Source organism: Desmodus rotundus, chromosome 12 (assembly GCF_022682495.2).
Source record: "Desmodus rotundus isolate HL8 chromosome 12, HLdesRot8A.1, whole genome shotgun sequence".
Taxonomy (NCBI): domain Eukaryota; kingdom Metazoa; phylum Chordata; class Mammalia; order Chiroptera; family Phyllostomidae; genus Desmodus; species Desmodus rotundus.
Genome location: NC_071398.1, coordinates 97427366 through 97433365, shown reverse-complemented (window position 1 = coordinate 97433365; position 6000 = coordinate 97427366).

Genomic DNA, 6000 nt, shown 5'->3' with positions numbered 1-6000 from the left:
GATCCCCTGTACCAGGTATATGATAATTTGCATTTTCCCGATACCTATAGGGTCAATTAAAAACAAACATGCAGAAGATAAGACTCTAACCCAGAGGTTCACAAAATTCTAGGTTCAAGGGGCCCTTTGGTGTGTGATTATTTCACAATGCCCCCAAGTTATAGTTTCTCCTATTAAATAGTCAGGTCCAAATACCTTAAATATTTCTGTTCTTACAACTTTGTAGTTGTTGGAAAACACCGTACACAAATTAAAATAACTTTTTTTTATTCTTGAATCATCACAATTACTTGATAATGAGCTTCATGTGCCTGCTGGGCCCTGCACAAGGTCACGACCCTTGGGGTCAGACCTCACATGGACCCTCTGTTTCCAGTTCCACCTTGAGCAATTTCCTGCAGTGCTTGCGCTTTAACGTTGCAACAAAAACCTGGCTTTGCAAAGACGTGACATCATCAAATGGAACTCAGCCCTGTCTAATATTTTGCTCAGTGTTCAGCAGACATGGTATGATTGGGCTTTCCTGAAATTTTTAAAATAACTGAGAGCAACTTGGCATACAATTTTGGGAGTGCCTCATGTTCTGGACCCCTCTACCATTCTAACAGACCAAAGTGGGGGCTCACTCTGACTTCTGCACATTACATATTTCCATTTTACTTCTTTGAACCAGAGGAAGCGGTATAAAATGCCCCAGAAAAGGATAATGGTTGATTTCTTGTTTCATGCCATTGTGATCTGAGAAAATGCTTGATAGGATTTCAATTTCCTTGAGTTTGTTCAGATTTATTTTGTGCCCTACCACATGGTCCATCTTTGAGGATGATCCATGTGCACTTGAGAAGAATGTGTGTTCTGCTGCTCTGGGATGAAATGTTCTGTAACTATCAGTAAAATCCATTCCATCTAGGGTGTTGTTTAAGGTCGCTATTTCCTTGGTGATTTTTTGTCTGGAAGATCTATCCGCTGATGACAGTGGAATGTTAAAACACCCCACGATGATTACATTGCTGCCAATGTCTTCCTTAAAATCCACAAGATTTTCTTTAAGTATGTAGGTGCTCCTATGTTGAGTGCATATATGTTTACAAGGGTTATATCCTCTTGTTGGGTTGATCCCTTAAGTATTATGTAGTGATCTTCTTTGTCTCTTACTTTGGCCTTGTTTTGAAGTACATTTTTTCAGATATAAGTATGGGTACCCCAGCTTTTGTTTTGTTTCCATTTCCATGTAATACTTTTCTCGATCCCTTCACTTTCCACCTGCGTAAATCTCTTGTTCTGAGGTGGGTCTCTTGTTAACAGTGTATATATGGGTCATGTTTTCTTATTCACTCAGCTACCCTAGGTCTTTTGATTGGAACATTTAATCCACTTACATTTAAGATTATTATTGATAGGTATTTATTCATCACCATTTTATTCCTTTATACCTATGTTCCTCTCTCTATTTCTTCTTCTTAAAGCAGTCCCTTTAACATATCTTGCAATGCTGGCTTAGTGTTAATGAACTCATTTAGCTTTTTTTTTTTTTTTACCTGAAAAGCTCTTTATTTCACCTTCAATTTAAATGACAGCATTGCTGGATGGATTAGTCTTTGTTGCAGATCCTTGCTTTTCATTACTTTCAGTACCAATCCCTTCTGGCCTGAAGTGTTTCTGTTGAGAAATCAGCTGACAGTCTTATTAGAGCTCCCTTGTAGATAACAGACTGTTTCTCTCTTGCTGCCTTTAATATTTTTTGTCTTTAAACTTTGTCATTTTAATTATGATGTGTCTTGGTGTGGGTCTCTTTGGGTTCATCTTGACTGGGACTCTTTGTGCTTCCTGAACTTGTATGACTTTTTCCTTCACCAGGTTAGGGAAGTTTTGTCATTATTTCTTCAAACAGATTTTCTATGCCTACTCACTTTCTCCTCCTTCTGGTATCCCTATGATGCAGATATTGCTATATTTCATGTTGTCCCACAGTTCCCTTAAACCTTCCTTGTTCTCTAAGTCTTTTTTCTTTTTGTAGCTTTGATTGGGTGGGGGGGGGGGGGGGGTTTCAACATTTTCTTCAAAATCACTGATTCAATCCTCTGTCTTATATAGCCTGTTTTTAATTCCTTCTAGTGTATTCTTAATTTCCAACTGGTTTTTATTCATAATTTTTATGTCTTTTTCATGCTGTTGTAATTACCACTAAGTTCCCTGTAGTTCTCACTCAGCTCTTTGAACACCCTTATAACCATTACTTTGAACTCTAGGTCTGATAAATTGTTTTCCTCAATTTCATTGAGCTCTTTTTTTCTGGGGATTCCTCCTTTTCTTTGTTTGGGGGTGGGTTGTTTCTTTGTCTCCCCATTTTAGCTCTTTTTGTTTGTCTCTATGTATTAAATACATCTGCCTTGACCACCTGTCTTCATGGGGCAGCCTTATTTGGTAGGAGTTCTATGGAACTCAGTAGAACAATCTCCTTAATCTCCTGAGCTGGATGCTCTAGGACTGTCCCTTGTGTGGGTTATATGGGCTCTCCTGTTTTATTTGGGTCTTATTGTTGTTGGCCCATTCATTGGGATCTCCCCTCCAGCTCAACCCCCACAACATCTAGTATACCATGTACAGGTGCGGACAAAACAACAACAAAAACCCAAAACAATAAAAAAAAAAAAGATCTCCCAAAACAACAGCAAAATCAACAACAAAAGAGCAAAGAATAATTAAAGTGGAAGGAGAAATAGAGTAATAAGAGGAAAAAAAGATACCAAAAGACCAAAGGAAGGAAAATGATTAGGAAAGGAGAAAAGGAAGAGAAATAATAAGAATAAGGAATAGAAAGAGGGAATCATAAAAAAAAAAGAAGAAGAAAGGGAAAGGGTAAAAAATAAGAAAAGGAAAGACGGAAAAATGGAATACAAAATGGTAAAAGTAAAATAAGAGATATGAAAGAAAAAGAGAAAAGAAAAAAGAAAAAGGCTATGCAAATGAAAAATAACAAAAATAGTGAAAAAAAAACACAAAGTGGATTTGTCTCAGCAGAGTTTAGTGCTTGCCTGCTGGGTTCTCCCTTTGGATATGGCTGTGATGTTGTCTAAGGCTGATGTAAGCCAATGTCAGATGCTGTCCACATCTAGCCCTTGGTAGCCTGTTTGAAGCTACAAGCAAACCACAGTTTGTGGCTATCTCCTCCAGGCTTGGCTGTGCCCAGGATGGGCCTCAGTGCATTGCTAGGCTGGCTTTTATCAGCACAGGACCCAGGGGTGGGTCAGCAAATGACTGAAGGCACCACAGGATCTGCTTCCACCTGCCTCTGCCTGCTGGCCCATCTGTTTCTGAGAGGGCTTCTGGCAGAATCAGGAGGATGAGACCCATGGATCTCCTGTGTGAGCACCATGCAAACTTCAAGGAAGACAGTAGGTGTGTTCCCCTGACACCACACATCTGAATGTGTCCTGGATTATTCCCCTGAACTCCTAGCAGGAGTGAAGCCCCTAACAGGAAGGTGGGTGCAGCCTCCAGAGGCCCAGAGTTTGGGTCTGCCAAGAAACCAGGAGGGTGTCTCCAAGGCTCTCCCAATAGGGGAAGCGCCAAGTCTGGTTCCTGGGTAAGTGTATGAAAGGTCACACCCTACAGCCAGTCTCTGACACCCTCTGAGTCTATGTTGCTGTCTCCTCAGCACAGGTTAAGATGCAGGGTAGGGGGCAGTAGGAAAGAAAAAAGAGGCAGGATGGGGCAGGACAAGCAGGATTCCAAAGGATGGGGTAAGCAGGATTCCAGAAGGTGGGGTGAGCAGTTTCCCACAGGGTGAGGTAATTGTTTTTCCCCAGAGGGGCCTGCTCTTCTCAAGAATAACAGTTGCTGCAGTATGGAGGTATGTCCTGGCACAGGGAACCCAGCAGCTGGTCCCCCACATCTCTCCCCAAAGCCTCCCACTGCAGACTCTCCTCAGGCAACTCCTGTCTACCACACCCTCCCTTCACCCGAGCTCAAGGTGGTGGCTATGAACAAGAAACCTGTGCTTTGGCACCTTAGAGAAAAAATAGAGGCTTTGTCTCCAGTGGACTCTGTCCCCCGCAGTTTTTCACTGCTGGGGGCCATGTGGGCGGCTGACCCTGGCACTGGCACTCTGGGCTTGGGAGCCCAGTCTGGGGTCCGGGCTTCACTCATCTCAGGACGTAGCTCCCACAGCCATGCTGTAACCGGGGCCTGCAACGGTGGGAGCAGTGCCGGCCCCTTTCATGTTCCTGCCCTTCCTATCCATCTCAAGGTGGTTTCTGCCTGTCCTTGGTTCAGAGTCTCCTTTTCAGGTAGTCTTTGGTCATATATTTCAGGTGGCTGTTGCCATCTTTATTTTTATTGCCAGTTTGGTTCTGAGAGGCGGTGTGAGACAGATCCTCCTACTCTGCCACCTTCTTGTCCCCTCCTCTAGCTTTTTATTTCCCTTTACATTTTTTGAATGGATCTAAAAAGGGGTCTCCCATAGAAACATAAACATTGACTTCATGGGGAACATCTTCAGGTTCGAGGGCTTCAGTACCATCTGCCAGGAACACTCTCCAAGTGGCCTCATTCAGAGTCAGCGTTTCCAGGAACTCCTCCAGCCACAAGGGGCTGGTTGGCACAATAACTTTGGCAAAGACCATTCTGGATCCATTTATGTAAGCTGTTCCTCTAGTTACTCTGGGTTGAAGTTTACATCTTTGAGACATTCTATGCCAATCCTGGGCTGCCTGAAATTTAAAGAAGAGAACTCTGCAACTCGCAATCACTGACAGGCCTGTTTCTCTTGGATGCTGATATAAAACAAGCATTGTTTTCACTGGCTAACTTGCAGCTAACTGGGTATGACACTTCATCATGGCCACGATCGGATATAGTTCGATGTATGGAGCAATCCTGAAGTCCCGACCCTTCTGTTATTGCTGCTGAAAACAAAAGCCTGTTGGGGCCAAACTGAGGCTGAGAATAATCTTCAATAGTTTTAATAACTGCTTTCGCCTGTTAAATCATTCAGAATATGTGTGTAAATTGAGTGAATAGTATCCCCTTTGCAGGTGCCTTCAGAGCTGCTTTGCTGTGATACCTTCATGGTTTTAGTCAAGGGCGATGCAGAAGACTGAGGAAATATTGCCCTGTGATCTTCTGTTCTGTTCTTGCCACTTTCAGCTCTTTAACTCTCTTGCTTAGTCATTTCCTGACTCAAACTCAATGAATGTTCAGTGATGATTACTGTGCTGCTAGTAAACTCCTTGGAAGCGGTGCCTGGTTACCATAGCAACTGCATCAGCAATGCCATTTTAAATGTCATTTTTGCGTAAGCATGTAAACAGCACTCCAGTGGTCAGTGGCATTAGTATACTTTTCAGCCTAATAAAATTTCCTACTGCATCATCGGTCACTCTGTCTAAAAGTATAGCTGTCAGTGACTAAAAATGATTTTTAGTGGAAAAAAATTAAAGGAGGACAAAAACCTTTTCTAAAAAGTACTTACTAATTTTTTTGAATGACTTTAGATTCATAGAATTATCCATACTTGAACAAGAGGGTGGAAGCACTGCTTTCATCCCATCCAAAGGCAGTAGTTACCTTGCGCATTCATGCATTCTCATGTCTGCTTTTGCAAATATGGGAACTCAAACGAGACCCGGGTGGCCCATCAAGCAGATGTGAAGCAAAAAAACTGAAGAAAGGAAGGAAGGGAGGAGAGGGAGGGGGGAAAGAGGGAGGGCAGGAAGGAAGGAAGGAAAGAAGGAAGGACAGACAGACAAACCCTTAAGGATGACTTTGAAACCTATTTTGTACTCTCCCTTTTTCTTTTTCTCTTTTCCCCTTTCTGTCATCATCAACCTTACATTTCCCTATTTATTTCCTTCACTTGTTAAAGACAACCTTTAGCTATAGATTTCTAGTTTTCTCCAATGGCCCTGATTTGAAACACTCCATAAATCTGTCTCTGTAAATAAAGCCAGAATTGTCAAGGCAGATATCCACACAAATATACTAAAGAAAAGTCTCCTG